This window comes from Podarcis erhardii (genome assembly GCF_964252035.2).
Source record: "Podarcis erhardii genome assembly, chromosome: 7".
NCBI classification, from domain to species: Eukaryota; Metazoa; Chordata; class Lepidosauria; order Squamata; family Lacertidae; genus Podarcis; species Podarcis erhardii.
Window position 1 is genome coordinate 69,618,162 of NC_138511.1, and position 17,754 is coordinate 69,635,915.

At 43.6% G+C, this 17,754-nt stretch overlaps 1 protein-coding gene and 1 long non-coding RNA gene across 4 annotated transcripts in view; both read left to right on the top strand.

Annotated features, from left to right (window-relative positions):
• The window catches only part of LOC309346195, a 38,840-nt gene extending 35,736 nt beyond the window's left edge, over positions 1-3,104 (top strand). Inside the window, exon 3 of the long non-coding RNA XR_014158447.1 lies at positions 1,462-3,104. This is a non-coding gene — a long non-coding RNA (uncharacterized lncRNA). The remainder of the gene's footprint in view (positions 1-1,461) is intronic.
• A 6,007-nt stretch (positions 3,105-9,111) lies between these two features.
• Positions 9,112-17,754, top strand: part of EPB41 (erythrocyte membrane protein band 4.1) — a 96,774-nt gene continuing 88,131 nt past the window's right edge. The window contains exon 1 of one of the 3 annotated variants that reach the window (XM_081868725.1): positions 9,112-9,390. The gene's annotated coding sequence lies outside the window, so the exon portion shown is untranslated. Of the gene's footprint in view, positions 9,418-17,754 lie in introns of all 3 variants that reach the window. The other 2 variants (XM_081868724.1, XM_081868726.1) reach the window with 2 other exon arrangements.

Sequence of the window (17,754 nt, forward strand, 5' to 3'; positions counted from 1 at the left end):
GGGCCGCATCTGGCCCCCGGGCCTTGGTGTAGAGAATGTTGTTGCACTCAGGTCCTCCTTGTGTGTTTCCCAAAGCATGTGGAGGATGCTGAATTAGATGAGCCTTTGACCTGACCCCACAGGGCTCTTTTTATGGTCTCTACTGCTGTCGCAGCAGGTGGTAGAGGATTATAAAAAGAGATACCAAAATTAAGAAAACTGTAGATGAAAAGTGAGCACCTGAGTGAATGAGATGTTAATAAACACAAACCAAATGGGATTTTGACGAATGTAACATCATAGTGAGTTGGGAGGTGGGGTGGGCAGGCTGCATCCCTGATCTAATTCCTGGATCCAACAAGGATCCAATTGTCAGACCAGCTTCTTGGTATCGGGCCTGCTAAGTTTGGGTTGGTAAGGTAACAAAGGAAGTGGCTCTGTGCCAGAGGCCAAATGGGTGGGCCTCCCTCCCTCCCTCCCTCCCTCCCTCCCTCGACTCTAGTAGTTAGAAAGGCAAAAGTTGTGTGTGGGAGCTAAAAGCTACAAGCAGGCTGGGCAGCCGAGAGGCAGAGCCATGTCTGATTTCTGCTGGGATCCAAGGGTTTGGCTGTAGGAGAAGCCAAGACCCTCTTGAGATGTTAATGCCGTGAGCCCCTCCATTGTAAGGTCAGGTTGCACATATGTGTAAGTAAACCATGCATCATAAACACCCAACAGTCTCTTCTGTCCCTCATTCTGAGAAAGGGCCTGGAACACCGGGAATCTTGCACTGCTCAGATACTGGGGCAGCGTGCAATGAGACTTACGGCATCTGCCAGCTATTAAGAAAACATTTCATACTTTAGCTGCAGATGCTGGACAGTGCCTTTTTATTTAATGGTTGTATAGATATGCAGTTGCTCCAAAGTGCATTCTGCTTTGGGCTTTTTCATTGTTAACAAAACGTCTGTTAGAGGGAAGGGTGGATGTATGTGGCAAACATTGGTGTGTGTGTGTATGTGTGCTTAATATCTCTGAGGCATATTCAGGTCTCTTTGAGCTTATACATCTTGGTGAAGCAAAATGTGGCCTAAGCACTGAACAGCTGTCACTATTTTTACCCCCGAACTGTTAACTCTGGTATGAAAGAGAAGCCACTTTATAAATATAAGAACAAAATTCTGATTAAAACAATAATTCAGAACTTCGGAGGTATACATCTTTATTCTCTGAAATATTTATCCCACTACAGCACTGCTCTAGATCTTGTCTCTGTTTCCTGTCTTTAAAACCCCCTCCGTAGTAGCCCCTTTTCTCGCGCATTGTTTCTTTCTGAACTAATAAACTTAATCAATCTCTTTGCTTGACTGCTCTTTCTTTCACTATAATCCTTTCACCTCTCTATCCTCTTAACTGTTAGCCTAGGAGGGAATCACGGCTCTAATCATGTCATTTCAACCCCTCTCTTAATGACCAATGTTTGTTTTTGTGCTAGATGACAAGTTGAAAGAAACTGGGATTCAAGTAGCTACGCCTCCTCAAATGGCATCCATTCAAGAAACTGTCAAGCACTGAATCTGTTTAATATAGCCAAATGTCTTTATTTTAGGAAATCTTTATAGTAGGCCGTCATTATTAATATGCATGACCAGAAACATTTTCTCTCTCTCCATAAAAGGCCTTTAGCACGTGGGGGGTTGCATCTGTGTGTCTTTTAGCCACAGGAGCAGTCTATTGTGACCAGCTTGCATTTCCTGCAGTGCTGTCTGTACCATGAGCCCCAAGAGAGGAGAGAAAATGTTTTGAAATTCCCTGAATGCTGATTTGCAGCCAGCTGGCTTTGACACACAAATGAAGGTGGAAAGGGTGACTTTTCTGAGTTTGAATGGAGGAGGCTATTTTGATTTCCTTTCCTTCTTGGAACCCACAATAATTAGAAGGCAATACAGTTATTTGTATTTATTGGTGGCGAGGCTTCTTCGCTAAATTGTTAGGAATCCAAAATAGAGCATAGGCAAAAGTTGTAGCCATACTCTGTGACTCCTGCTAAACCTCTATTTCAATATTTCTGCTGAAGCAATTACAGTGACAAATAATGAAAAAGGGGAAAATAGCAAACTTAAACATTATTATAAATTCAGCAACCTATCAGTCACTTAAAAACAGCAGTCGCCAAATACTAAAATTGCCTTTTGGAAGAGATGCACTTTAGACGCCTGTCAGAAAAAAAGCAGAGCAAAAATAGGCTCAGATGGACTTAGCTTAGAGTAGGGGTAGCCAATGTGGTGCTCTACATATGTTTTTGGGCTCCAACTTATATCACCCCCAGCCAGCATGGCCAATGGAGAGAGATGATGGGAACTGTAGTCCTACATCATCTGGAGGCCCCATGTTAGTTACTCTTGTCTTAGAAGGGCATTCCACAATCTTGGTGCCATAACTGAAAAGGCCCTGTCCCTCATGGTCACTTCCCATGCTTCTGGTGGTAGTGGGGACTTAGAACAAAACCTCATAGGCTGATCTCAGTGCTATGGCAAGGTCATATAGCTGGAGGAAATTATCTGAATATACTATGTACTTGAATATATTATCTTGATTTGTGTATTAAACTAATTATACTTAGAAATCTACCTTCATGAGGCTTTTCCCTGAAAGGTGGCCCAGAAATACTTTTAAATAAATGAATATTATAAAGAAAGATTTTCCACTTCTATCCAAAATCCTTATATACCTAATCCTGCTCAGAATGGCAGTATCTTCTCACTACCAAGATAAATTAAATTTGAATATATTATGTATTACAAGGATAATCTACTGGAAGAGTACAATTCTGTCCCCTACTATTTGTCATTCAAGACCAAGGATGGATGTTTCACTTTGGTCAAACAATACCAGTATTTCCTAAACTTTACCGTAAGATTACAGACATTGCTCTTTTATTTAATTTTTAGAAACATTTATCTTCAATATCATAAAGGAAAACATAAGTTGGTGCCCTGGAAACAAACATAGCAGTTAACACAAAATATTGTAAATCTCATAGTTCTTCAGGAAACTATGGTTTTTAGTCTGAAGTGGATTAGTTGCATACAGGCTAAGGTGGATTAGTTGCAGTTCTGCTTGCTTCATATATATATATATATATATATATATATATGTTTTTATATACTGCTATATCATAAAATATCAGGGCACTTATACAGTGTTTTGAGAACATTGTATATGTCTTTGTGCTTGGAACAATAATTTTAATAAGAGGAACCAAAGGCTTCATTAGCTATTGGCAATGGCATTGTCTGAAATGCTTTGATTGCGCTCCACTCACTCAACCCTTGAACTCATAGGAGGAAGGTGATATATAAAATGTAATAATATAAACAAACTATTCCCTTCACAGCTAAATCCAGTATCTATCTTTAGGGCTGCTTCTCAATTTCTGTTGATAGCAGGTGTATATTGCAGACTACTTAAAAGTACTGCTAAATGAAGCAGCTTCTTACAGAGCTTTTATTTCTACACACACTTGGATTAAAAGCCCGAGCTATGAATTATTAGGAAGTCTTCATTTAGAAATGAGATAGACATAAGGTTTGGCTTACTTAGTGTGTCGTCTGAATCCTGGATCATGGCTAACCTATTTCCTACTTAATCAAGTAGGCTTATAGCCAAAAACAAACCTGCTGAGCTAAAAGGACCAGAGAGGAGCAAAGTGGCTGTGATGTCTTCCCTGGGAAAACAGCATTTTTGTGCTAAGTCATAGTCTGGTTTAGTGTTACATGCAAATGTGCCCGGTAGAGATATTGGGACAGACAAATGTACCGTATTTATTCAGTTGCATATTTATCCCACCCTACCTCCCAGTAAGTTGATAAGAGAGGTAGCCTGGGCTTGAGAGAGTGTTTGCTAGCCCAAGAACTTCAAGGAACTGAGCTTCATGGATTTGAACCCAGGTTTTCTGAACCATAACTAGACTCACTAGTCAGCCACTCTAACCATTACAGTATACTATACTGTATAGTGACAACATCAGCATACTGGTGATTTTTTGGGGAAGAGTCACTGAAGAACACACAAACACGTTTTTTAGGAGAACCTTAACCCACTAGCTATTATCTGATGGATAATATGAATTTCTCATCTACCTTAAAGCACATTTGTTGCTTGGTCTTTTCTTACACATGGGGAAAATATCCCCGCTAAATTAAGAGTTACAGTTAGCTTAAAGGTAAAGGGACCCCTGACCATGAGGTCCAGTCATGGCCAACTCTGGGGTTGCAGCGCTCATCTCACTTTATTGGCCGAGGGAGCCAGTGTACAGCTTCTGGGTCATGTGGCCAGCATGACTAAGCTGCTTCTGGCAAACCAGAGCAGCGCACGGAAATGCCGTTTTCCTTCCCACCAGAGCAGTACCTATTTATCTACTTGCACTTTGACGTGCTTTCAAACTGCTAGGTGGGCAGGAGCAGGGACCGAGCAATGGGAGCTCACCTCGTCACGAGGATTCGAACCGCCGACCTTCTGATCGGCAAGTCCTAGGCTCTTTGGTTTTAACCCACAGTGCCACCCATGTCCCACAGTTAACTTACATGAGTGCATTTTAAATACCTGTGCTTGTGGGCAAGCTGCTTAAGCTAGAGGTGTTCAGGCGCTGGTGTAAATGTCAGTGAAGAGGAGAGGAAGGACTGGACGCTGCTTTTCTACGCTGTCCTAAAATGTTAGGCACAAGGCCACAGTGCAGTATGACTTGGCAGGCAAGTTCTGGAATGAACTTTCTCTGGCGTTAGATCTACCCGTTTGTTTTAAGGGAATGCACTTCTTTAATGTGCCATCACAACTCTTCGGAAATAAGGGTTTTGAGATGTTGTATCTCACTTTTCTCCACCGAACAGATGTAGCAGAATTGCTTCACATTGTGGTACTGTAGTAGTTTGAAGTAAGGCGGAAATAAGGTGTACATAAGGTACAATCCCAAATTGTTAAGCTCTTGCCCTGGCCTTTACTTGCCAGGATTCTGCCCTGGATATATGCTTTCATTCAAAACAAAGATTTGGTAGGAACTGTTCCTCATTCAAAGGCTCCTTCTTCTTACGAGTTCCTTCTTCAGATTGGAGTTGAGCAATTTGGTGTTCCTTCAGGGGTTAGGTTTTAAAAATACGCACAAGACGAACTTAAAAGATATGATTCAGGTAGGTAGCTGTGTTGGTCTGATGCAGTAGAAATAAATAAAAAAATTAAAAACTTGTCCAGTAGCACCTTAGAAACCAACGAAATGGTCTCTTACGATACTCTAAGATGCTGCTGGACAGTTTTTAATTATTTATTAAAAGATATGGTTAGGTGACAATTCTTCCTGATTTTGTTACTTGCTATTATTCTGGTGGTATCAATGTGTATGGCTTTGTAGAAGAAGACAGGTCCTTGCCTCAAGGAGCTTACAAATAAACGTCAAGGAGGTATCTCCTCTTACAAAAAATAAACGCAGTAGCAGTCACCTGTCAAGTTTCTGGTAACGTCAGAGGAGTCCTGTTTGATTAGAGCAAAGGCCCATCTCCATTTAGACTCCTTTCGTTTCCACAGTGGCCTGCCTCTGGGAAGTCTCTGAGATGAGCAAAGGGAGGCAGTAGAAGGTAGCACCACTACTCGGAAGCAGTGCCTATTCCCCCATTGCCACTAAGGTGGCAAAGACCTGACTTCACAGAGGACAGTGCTCTATCTGAAAGGCTGTCTGCCCAAGTTGGTTTAAAGTATCATAAGAAGTGAGAGCATCGGTCTTGAAGTTACCCATCAATGGCAGCATGTGAACAACAGATGAAGTACAGGCAATGGCTGATTTACACATGTCCAATTGGTGCATGACTCTCCATGCGCAGATTGTGGCGACCTGGAAGTGGCAGGAAAAGGGGGCAGAATGGGGGGTAATGGGGCGGAGCGGTCTTATGTGCGCTTTGCAGTCATGTGGGATTATCTGGAACGCAACCCCTGCACAAATCACGGATTGATTGTAGACACCCTGGTCACCTGGTCACAGTCTTTCCTACAATGGTGAGGTGTACTTCCAAATTTTCTCCTATGCATACAAATTAGCACATGCAAAGTTTATGCAAATCTGTGTATTCTTCATTGATGCGTAAGTAGTCATAATCCCTGCCAGTCACAAACACTTTAGGGATGAAGCATCCTTTATCTCAATCTCTGGCAGCTGTGGCCTTCTCCGTGTTTGGGGGTAGGAGTTGATCTGGAAAAAGAAAGTTTGACCCTGCCTTTAGTTCTCACAAATTAGCGTTATAATTTATATAATGCAGTCTATGCATCTGGTGCTTTTACAATGTACATGTTTGACAGGTTTCTACCCAAAGGGTTTACAATCTGGTTCCCGAGTTTGCTTCCCCCATCCATGTCCCAGCCTCTTTCTTTTGTGTAGTGCCTTTTAGATTGTGTGCCTGAGGGCAGAGACTATCTTATTTTAATGATTTTTCTAAGCCGCTCTGGGAGCCTTCTTCAGCCAAGGAGCAGGGTAAAAATACTAAAAATAAGTAAACACGTCTAAAAATAGACACAGGGAAAAGATAAAGGGAGAAAAATGGAGGTAAGGGTAAACGGGGCAGATGCGTGATTGTTGTGATTATAAGTACTTTAGTTTAGTCACAAGAGGTTAATGCATTGATCAAAAGGCTTCCTGGAAAAAGGTGAATTTGGCAGAGGAATTTGGGGGAAGTAAGAGTGGTGATCACACAATGGGGAACAGGTCCATGTATAAGGATCAAGTTCCTGGCTTGGGGAAGCTTGACCATTGGTAATGGCATGATTGGATAACTGCAGTGTGCTACCTTTGGGGTTTATCTCTGGAGGCTGTGGCTGGTGCAGAACATGGTGGCTAGGTTGCTTGTGGAGGCAAAATATCACCCACATATAACACCTTGCTATCAGGATTTGCACTGATTGCCAATCTGCTACCAGGCCAAGTTCACTGTGTTGGTAACTAACATATTAATGCCCTGGATAATTCAGGACCAAGTTACATGAGAGACTGCCTTGCTCTTTTTATGTCCGGTGGATCCCTGGGGTCTGTGGGGAGGATTATCCTGCAAGTTCCAAAGATCTCAAACACCAGCTCTGCAGTAACTCTATGGCTTGCCCCTGTTCCTATCGAGAAATGACAGGCCCCTCTATCTGCACTTTCCAGAAACAATTTAATACACTTTTGTTCCGACTGGCCTTCCCAACTGGATAAATGGGTCTTTGCCATGAGTGTTTGTTTTGTATTGTTTTAGTTTTGTTTTAAATGTATCGGTTTTTATCTGATTTCATTGTCTTGATTGTGTAGAAGGCAATTAATATGTTGTTGTTGTTGATGATAATAATGGAAGAAAAGGCAGGGTTGTTTCAGGGGGAAGGAAACCTTTCAGAGGCTGGGGGTGCTGGAGGTGGATGAGCAAAGAGAACAGGGAAGAATTGGTCAGATCATAAGAGCAAAGCCATGTAGGGTTTTGAAGGTAAGGGTGAGAAGTTGGTGCAGGATTCAGGAGGGGTGTAGAAACAGCTCCAGTGATGGTCAGGGAAGTGGCAAACTAGCCCTCCTCTGGCCTGTCGCTGTCATTGGCTCTATCTTTGGTAGACTGCTCTACCAGACCTATGGGTACCAGCCACCTGTGTTCCAGCAAAATAAAGACTAAGAAGCAAGATACATGTTGCAAAACATGTTACCGATTATGCACACGATTTAAAAAGAATAAGGGATACTACTGGTGCTTTTGCTTTCCGTATGAAGTTATTATAGCGAATCAAAATAAGTAGCATGGGAGTTTTTGTGTGTTTGTATGTAGGAATAATGCTAGTTTTTATCAGTTGGGGCCTGCAGGCAAACCAATTGATTATTTAATTTATATACTGCTTAATAGATTAAAAATATCTCTGATTTGTGTACAGAAAAACTGAGACACCTTAAATAAAAAAATTAAAAATACGGTTACAAACGTTACATTAATACAAAAAATGCTAATATATATAAATCAATATAAATTCATTTCCCTTTGGACACACTTTCCCCCCTCAGCCTCACCCAGGGTCCCAGCAAACTCTCAGCTCACCCACAAAAGTCTCATACTGAGAAGCGTTCCTGGAAACAACGGACATTACCCTAGTCTCTCATGCTAGACTTGCTTTATATGGGCAGGCCCAAGGCGGATGGTACTTCCTGACCACAGCTGTGTCCAAATTCAGAAACACTCTGCACCCAGTTCCAAGTTTGTTGAGCCCCCCCCCCCCCCCCCCCCCCGTGGCGGGTGGTCCAGAGGATGGGGAAAAGCCACCACTCCACACACAGCTCTTCCTTTGCCCTCTGGCCTCTCCTCCTTCTACAGCTGCTATTCCTGCTAACGCCAGGTGCCAGGCACAATGGGGAAGGTGTGCTGCTCCCTTGGAAGCATCCGGTTGTGGTTCTTGGCAACTGGATGCTGGACCAGATGGGCTCCTTGGCCTGTTCCAGCAGCGGTGCTCTAAGGTTGTGCGGACATGCTCCCATTGACCAGTGCTTGCTCCTCCTGGTTTGGGAAAAGGCCTACAGGCGACCATATACTCCTCCTTATCATATGCTCTATCCCCTCTCTCCAGCCAGCTTTGATCCAAATGGGGGTGGTACTGTGTGTACACCCCCCTTTGTGTATTATGGTTCCTAAAACGTATTACATTTTCGGTGTGATGCCGTTTTGTTTATGAAACCTGCGAACCCCTTGGTAAGAGGAGGGGTTGTTGTGCGTATGGCAAATAAATAAATAAAAATATCCTTTTAAGAAAGAAATATTTCTTAGCGCGCGCGCATCCCCCCTCCTCTTTATGTGGGGAGGTGGACGGAGAGGAGGCGGCGGGCGGGCGCGCGCGCACCATCCCTTCACACTGACCCAGATGGCCGTTGGTCTCATTCGGGTTCTTCCCCCCCCCCCCCACTTTTTGGTGGCGAGCCGCCTCAACAGAAGCACCCCTCAATTTTGTGCGCGCGCAACCTCTCTCTCCCGCCCCCCACCTCGCTCCATCTGGTGCGCGCGCTTTTATACCTTCCGTATCCACTACTCCCCCCCCTCCTCAAATAAACCCTCCTCCCCTTCGCGTGCCGCGCGGGCAGGCAGACAGGCGAGCTTGCTGCCCCCATTTCTCTCCCCCCCCCCTTTTTAATAACCACACGCACACACTCTCTCTCTTCTCTTCTCCCCTCCCTCCCCCCAATGGCTGAGCAGCAAAGCGGCTCCGCCTTCCCCTCCCGGCCAATAGAAACTTACTACTATGTTATGGGGCGGGGGAGCGGGAGGTGGTTGTAGGGGAGAGAGAGAGAGAGAGACCTGGGGCCCCTCTTTCCCCCGCCTCCTTTTCTCCTCCTTCGTTGGGCGCCTTCGGCAACCACTATCAGCGCCCAGCATCAGCCGCTGGGGAAGAAGGCAGGCAAGTGAGGCGACCATAAGCGGCGGGGTAAGGGAAGAACAGCGGCGTGGGGGCCGGGCGGGGGGAGAGAGATTCCACAGCGCGCGCGCGCCTCTCGGCCGTTGTTTTTTTTTTTTTTTCGCTTTTACCTCAGAGAGGGACGCGTGTATCTTGTTTGTGTGGAGGGAGACGGTTGGCGAGCGCTGAGGGGAATGCGCGGGGTGGCGAGCGGCGGCAGCAGCAGCGGTGGGGGGGGGGAAGGCTCAGGGGGGAGAGAGCTCTATGGCCCCCGGGAATTGGGTCGCATTTTAAGGTGCCGTCCTTTGCCTCAGGCGAGCCTCATGGTGGGGAAAAGGGTAGTAGCGGCGCGCGGCTCTGAGGCGCAGCGGGAGCCTCCTGCGTTGCGCCAAGCGGGGGGGCGGCATCGGGATGTGGCGCAGGGAAGGGAAGGGAAGGGGGTGGTCTCTCTCTCTCTCTCTCTCTCTCTCTCTCTCTCTCTCGGCTGGATCCCTGCCTGGCGCTGAAGAAAAACCACGTTTAGCGCTAGCGGCGCCTCTTGAAAACCGTATGCGTGTGTGTTGTGTGTGTGTGCGCGCGCGCGCGCGCTTGTGTGCTCGGGCGCGCGCTTGAGTGTGTGTGCCTCGCATCATCCCTGCCAGGGGATGGGAAGAATTATGGGATGGGTAGGCTGTGTGACTCCATAAGAAGATCGCCTTGGATTGTTGGTGGGGAAGGGTTGTGAGGGGCGGGGAGAGGAAGGAATTAAAAGGAGAGGTGGCGGGTTAGCATCGGGGGGATGGCATCCATTTAGTGTCCTGCTCTCCCTCCTCCTCCTCCTCCTCCTCCTGGAGATTTGCTTGCAGGGTGGGCGGAGAGAGAGAAATATAGATGCGCTAAATTAAAATCTCTCTTCCCTCTTATTTCCCTCCCATTTTTTAACCCGTTTATTTGTTTTGGTGTTTTTTTTTGTCGTCGTAATGACAGGAAAGGAGGAGGAGGATGGTGGGCAGGAGGATATGGCAGTGACAGGTTGGAGTCTGAACGGGGTGGGGGGGATAGAGAGGACCTTCTTCCGCAGTTGTATAAGCGTTGGAAGGAGGGGGAGGGGAGAGAAACAAAGCAGCTCAGGTAGAGGGGGATGGCTTGCAACATTGAGATGGAGTCCGAGCAGTCAGTTGTTGCTAGCAGATGCTGTTCACATGTGTGTCCTGCTTACAGAGAACATTGTAGCTGCCTTAAAAACAATACATACTGTTAGTTGTGAGCACTCAATCTTCCTCAGTTTTGTTTTGATTGCATTCATACACGTCTTCCCAAATACAGTTCAGAACAATTTTTTTGCATTTGCTCCTGTGAACATCAAAGAATATTATGTAGGTAGCAGAAGTAGTTCGAAATTTCAAAGTGAAATAAAGCTAAACTATTCATAGACACCCAATGATTTTTACCTCTCACATTTAAAATAAAGGTTATGGGAAATCTTTGGGATATTTTTTTATTTGAACTGGCTGCAATATTTGATGGGTAATGTGTTTATTTCCTGTGGGTTTCCCCCCCCCCCCAACCATGGGAAATAGGATGAGTAGGTCTTTCTTAGATGAGACTGTGATATTTACCCCAACTTTGAAATTGTAGTAACTTGGAGCTGCAAATTTTGACCATACGGGGAAATAAGGAGGCAAGATACAAATATTCATTGAACTGTGTCACATTTCATTCATTTAACACCAAAGGTCTGCAGAAGGAAACAAAGAGAGTGAGATATTAACAGCATATAAACTGGGTGAGCCAACCCTACCTAAGGCAAGAGGTAGCATTTTGTCTACCCACTTTGCTTAATCTGCACCCTTTGAGATAAGTAAGGAGGCCTTACTGCTTCATCTCCTCCTGGCCTTCACAACTAGGGCTGAATGCTGCAGGTTGGCCTTGGCCTCCTTACCCTGCCAGTGCGTCCCATAGACCTGAAAGTAAGTCACAGGGCTGCCTTTAAAGTGGCTAAGAGAGCTCACCAGACTTAACTACGTGACAGCTTCCTGGCCCTGCCTGCCGATGTGGCCAGTTGTGACTGCACATACCCAAACCACATTTTTAAAAAGCTTCAAGTGCCGTATTTTTCACTCTATAACACGCACCCGACCATAATACGCACGTAGTTTTTAGAGGAGGAAAACAAGAACAAAAATATTCTAAACGAAACAGTGGATGTATGATTTTTTGTGGTTCATGCTGTGGCCACAGACATGTGATCTGACAGTGAGTTTGGAGTAGCCCAATGCAAAAATCCTGAGGATCCATGTGGATCCATGCTTTGTAACCACGTTTTTGCACCACTGCGGCCCCAGGCAACAGTGGGTGCGTGATTTTTTTGGTGCAAGATGTAGCCATGGACATGCTATGTGATCTGATGGTGAATTTGGGGTGACCCAGTGCAAAAATCCTGAGGATCCATGTGGATCCGTGCTTTGTAACCATGTTTTAAGTGGGGAGGGAAGGAAAAGCACTCAAGGGACAAGGAGCACGCGTGGGGTGGGTGGAGAAGGATGCTGCTAATAATGAAGAAGAGGGGTATAAGGGGAGAAGGCTCCTCTCCCACTTTGCTCCTTTAAAGCAAGCAGGCTCTGCTTTTCTTCCTCCTCCCCGCTCATCCCCAGCTTAGCAAGCTGAAAAACTTTGCTCCTATGTAGAGAGCTGAGTGCGGAGGAGAGAGGGACAGAGAGCCTGCTTGCTTTAAAGGAACCAACCAGACAGGAGCCGCTTACACTCGTGTAAGCAGCTCCTCTCCTCTCCCGCTTTGCTCCTTTAAAGAAGCAGGTTCTCTGTCCCTCTCTCCTCCCCACTCAGTGGCTCTTCTCCCGCTTTGCTGTTTCAAAGCGAGCCACGGAGGAGGGAAGGAAGGGGAACCATGGAACCTCTGCTCACGACTGCAGCAGATCCCCCCCCCTGCCACCCGTAGGCATTCCCTCCATAACACACACAGACATTTCCCCTTACTTTCTAGGAGGAAAAAAGTGAGTGTTATGGTGCAAAAAATACGGTAAATGTTCATTCAAAATTTGATGCAGCAGTTTTAACTACATCCAAGTAGCAAGCAGCACATGGATGTATACATAGCATATGGTGAAGTGGGGATTGGCCCACAAAAGCTTATACAGTCATACCTCGGGTTACAGACGCTTCAGGTTGCATTTTTTCAGGTTGCGGACCGCTGAAAGCCGGAAGTACCGGAACTGGTTACTTCCGGGTTTCAGCGGTCGTGCATGCGCAGCAGCGCCAAATCGCAACCCGCACATGCGCAGATGCGCCGCTGTGGGTTGCAAATGCTGCGGGTTACGAACGTGCATCCCGCACGGATCATGTTTGCAACCCGAGCATCCACTGTATTGCAGTATGAGGTCCTTAAGACACCACAGGAATCTTTGTTGTTTTTGCTGCAATAGATTTAACACAGTTGCTGTTCTGGAAATAGTAAACATGGATGGCATTAAAATTAATATTACAGAATGCTGTAATAAGGATTACATGTGTGAGGTCTCAGACTGTAACTTAATGTATCTGTAGTTTTTCTGATTTATTTTGCACTTCAAGTTTTCTGTATAAGCTGGTAGTAATGGCTGTATATTACAAATGTATACGTACTGTGATGAAATATTGCAATATCAAGTTGTAAAATAAAGGTGTGTGGAGAAAAGGTTTTTCAGATACAGTTTCTCTCCTAGGAATCTAGTATTCAGGGTTTTAGCAATATCCACTTTATCTTGAGTCCACTGGCAGCTTTATCAGTTGTACCAGCTGTCAGAGTTTTGTTTAATGATGTAATCCTGTGTTAATAAGAGAATTCCAGCTGCTGAATGCATTGAAGCAGTTCATTTGCCTTTTGTAAACAGTCAAAATATATTGGGCCTTAAATTTCATATTTATTTGTTGCAGACTTACTCATTTTATCAATCTCAAAGAGACCTGGACTGTACAAAGTCAAGCTATATGTGGCTTCCTGTAACTGAATCTTTAACTCAATCTATTAGTTATACGATGCTGTGTTTTATTGCTTCATTGAGTAAACCAACGGGGTAATGAAGTGTTGGTTTTCTTGCTAAGGCACTAGATTTTCTACATTCATTCTTTGGCTGATCTGACTATAAAGCAGTCTGAGGTGACTGATAGTAGATTTTTGGGGTTGAAACTGATGGATGAAGATACTTGAAAACTTCAAATAAATTATTATAATGTACACTAAATTTTGAATGGCTGAAAATAGACACTGGGGCAATGTGCAAAAGGGCTGAGCTGTCACGTCAGTTCTTGGTGACGTGCCTACTGCTTTACGCTTCAATATCAGCTTAATCATTTTCTCAGTCCGGAGGATTGTATGTAGCCAAACTTCGCACAGCATGCTTTCTACCAAATCTCTGTTGAGATGATGGAGTTAGGCACCCAGGAATGACTATTGTGGTGGGTTGTAAATAGTTAGGTTTTCTGTATGAACAGCTTGAGGAGCGCTTAGTGATATTGGAGGATAGAAGTTCACTATCTAATCTGAGCGGTAGTGCCCAGTAGGCCACCTGGCATTGCTGAGGACAACTTTATCCCTTATGATGTCAAACTTTAAATCATTTGTGCCTATTTGTCATGGATAATCCAATCATTCAAAACAACATCCTTGGTTGTGGAAACGTCTTACTTAAAAAGTGCTCAGCTATGAAGTTCAAACTCTTTTATGCGATAAAAACATACCAGCATGGCTGTAGGACTTTTGTTAGATCTAAGCCAAAATATATACTGTAGTTATGTGGATGATCATTGTTTATAGTCCCATGTGAATTTATCTCATTTCAAAAGTCCCCCTCCCCCGCAAACTGCAAGTGCATTTTCAAAGGCTTAGTTATGGAAGGTAGTTGTCAGATAAATTCTCTCATGAACTGTAATTGTGGCTTATTGTGTAATGGAAAATGACCCCTGTAGTTTTCGAACCATCAGCAAGATAACTTACTCGTTCACAGTTTTAAACCCCTTGTATTCAAGTATTGTTTGATACTATGTTTTTGTTGCTGTGTCGCTTGATGTTTTGTGTTTGCTGCTCTGTATAACAGGGTGAAGTGATCTTCAGTCTTACTTGCAATAAATGAATGTGACATTGAATGTGGCATTGAATTTTGCCATTTTGATTTGCCCTGCTGGAATTTCATTACTTCTAAGACACCACAGCAACATTCAACAAGCAGTAATCTAAAAAGGCTATAGTTCAGTGAAGGGCATATGCAACTATACACAGATAATCTTCCTGTTTGTGAATGGATGCAGTACTTTCAGTATTATCACAAACGTTTCTTCCAAATTATGTACTTGTTTGTAAAACACAGAATAAGCAGATTTCCTTATAGCAATTTGTTATATGCACTTTGATTGACATCACATCTATTAAACATTTTATCCCACTTCTCTTCTCCTTAGAGAGGTGCTCAATATTACTTACAAAATCCAACAGAATTAAAACATTAAACTACATTATTAAAACAATAAAATAAGTAACATAGGTGCAAAAAACATAAGACAAAGCTTAAGAAACCGTTCAGTAAGTGATAAGTCTTCAGTGGAAGTGATAAGTCTTCAGTGGAAAAATAGATTATCTTAATCTTTAAGTTATTGAGGCAGTGAGTTCTGCTGTCACATATGAGACCCCTTCATGCATTGCTATCAGTTGAACGCACAATAAAGTTATATCATTTGACCTTAGGGGATGGGCAGATTCACATAGGAGAATCTGCCTTTAAGTAGCTTGTAAGTTAGTTTAACTAAGGTACCCAATGGAGTATCTTTTAAATATATTTCATTGATTTTTCAAAATAACTTGGAATAACAACCACCCCACTTAACCTAATTAAGTTTTTTAAAAAGAAATGTTTTTATTTAATTTTTCCAACAACATGCAAACATAAACAATACAATAAAATAACTGTGCATTTGTTCACATTTTCTCTTGAGCTAAGTTCTACATAGAGTACATCTGTTGAAATTAATGGACCTAACGTAGTCATGCCCAGTACAATTTTAATGGGTGTACTCTGAGTAGGATTAGTAATGGCTACAACCCACTGTGTAGATATTGTTGGTTTAAGATTTTCAAACTTATGTAAGTCTATTGGAGTTCTTCAGTGAGATAAGTACTGTATTGGGTATGTTTAGGTCACACACTTGGTTCATGAGGAGTAGTGGTGAGTCTCAACTTGTCTGGCCAGTGTCCTGCATAAAGTGAATGTGTGTGCTAGAATCTGATCATATCCCAAATCTTTTGCAACATAGTTGTTTCACAGAATAATCATTCAGGGGTTCCTTGGCAGATAAGCCAGCGTGGAAAAGAATCCCTGAAAGACGACAGTTTGGAAACCACTGTTGTAGTAGGGGATGAGATTATAAAACTTTTCAGAGAGTAGTACACTGAAGTGCAGACAGATTCGGCTTTGTTTATCAAATGGATTAGATTGGAATGTTCATGGCTTGTAGTTAATCCAGATAATAATATTAGTTGTTAATGCTTGTCCTGTTTAATCTTGTGAGCAGTAGTTCCACATTAAACTTCCAGATATTAACTCATGCTGTTCTAGTTCTCATTTAAAGGAGCTGTTTAGTTTTTTGGGTAGGGTTTGCTAGTTCTGGGGGTAGGAAGAAGCATTAGTAAAATTTTGGAATTCTCATAAGCAGGGCTTTGTGAAATCTGTAACTATTATAATCATTGTATCTGTCATTTGACAAGCGAGTGCCTGACCACAAATACAGTGGTACCTCAGGTTACATACGCTTCAGGTTACATACGCTTCAGGTTACAGACTCCGCTAACCCAGAAATAGTGCTTCAGGTTAAGAACTTTGCTTCAGGATGAGAACAGAAATCGTGCTCCGGCAACGCGGCAGCAGCAGGAGGCCCCATTAGCTAAAGTGGTGCTTCAGTTTAAGAACAGTTTCAGGTTAAGTACGGACCTCTGGAACGAATTAAGTACTTAACCCGAGGTACCACTGTACACTGTCTAGGAAGTGCTGTTGTATTTGTTTAGTTAGGCAACTTTTAAAAAAATTGGGCTGTGATAGAAAACCATATCATTAGTGTATTTATCTTCATTTGTGTGTTCATAGGAAAAGCATCTGTGCTGGTAAATGTGCATCTCTTTCATCTTGTGAAGTTTTGTACTTGCCCTCCCACATGCCATGATGGATAGTTTTTCCCATCTGTTGTTGGGAAATCAGAGCAATGTGATATTGCTGACATTTATTGAAAGGGCTTCTTGTAGGTTCAGCACGTGAATAAATTCTTATGAATGCAAGGAAAATCTTTTATTAGGTTGCCTGTGTCACAAGAAGCAGAACATAGTGGCTTTAAAATATACATGATTTGGCTGTAGGATCCATCTTAGTTTTTCTAACTCAAGCAGCAGCCAAACTTTCCAATGAGCATGTGATAACATTTGTGTTATTGATATAGTAGGAAAAGAGTTACCCTAGAAATTATTGGCTGCTGATTTGCATACGTTTAATTCCTCCTTGCTTTGCTGTATAATCTGTGGTCCGTTACTAGTGCATGGAATCACAGTTGTGCAAGTTGTTTTGAAGAGAAAGTTGGAAGTCTACCATGGATGTACTACTGGCACATTTATGGTGCAGTGGCACTACTGCTTAGCCAAATTTTGCTCATGTGAGGAGGTGAAAGAGCGAAGTTTTTCCTCTTAAGTGACTGCCTATGGCACAGTAAATCCCCATGATAGTAACATCCACATAGGCAGCCTTGTTGTGTTTAGTATTCATAGGATAAACCCAGACTTCTGTTCTTAAAAGTATATGAGCTGTTCTTAAAAGTATATAGGCTGCACTCTACCATTTACTTGAAAACCTGAGACTGTCAAGTTTAACCTTGCATTCAGAAGGGTTGGGTTGGGATAGAAACCAGCCTGGTAGCCATGGGCTAGAAGGAATTACAGTGGTACCTCTGGTTGCGAACGGGATCCGTTCTGGAGTCCCGTTCACAACCTGAAAGGAACGCAACCCGTGTCTGCACGTGTGCAGGTTGCGATTCGCCACTTCTGCACATGTGCGTGACATCATTTTGCGCGTGTGCAAGTGGCGAAACCCAGAAGTAACCCTTTCTGGTACTTCCAGGTCGCTGCGGGACGCAAACTGAAAATGCTCAACCTGAAGCAAACGTAACATGAGGTATGACTGTACATGAAGGCAAATGCAGAAAATTCAGTGCAGCCAACCTACCGTAGATTAATGGTCTTGATCAGGGCAGGCTACTACTTTTGATGGGTTTATTATATAGACACCTGGACCCCCAGGCATCTTCGCTTGGTCACATGTGGTCAATAGCCAGGCTAATTTTGAACACTGGCACCATCCAACC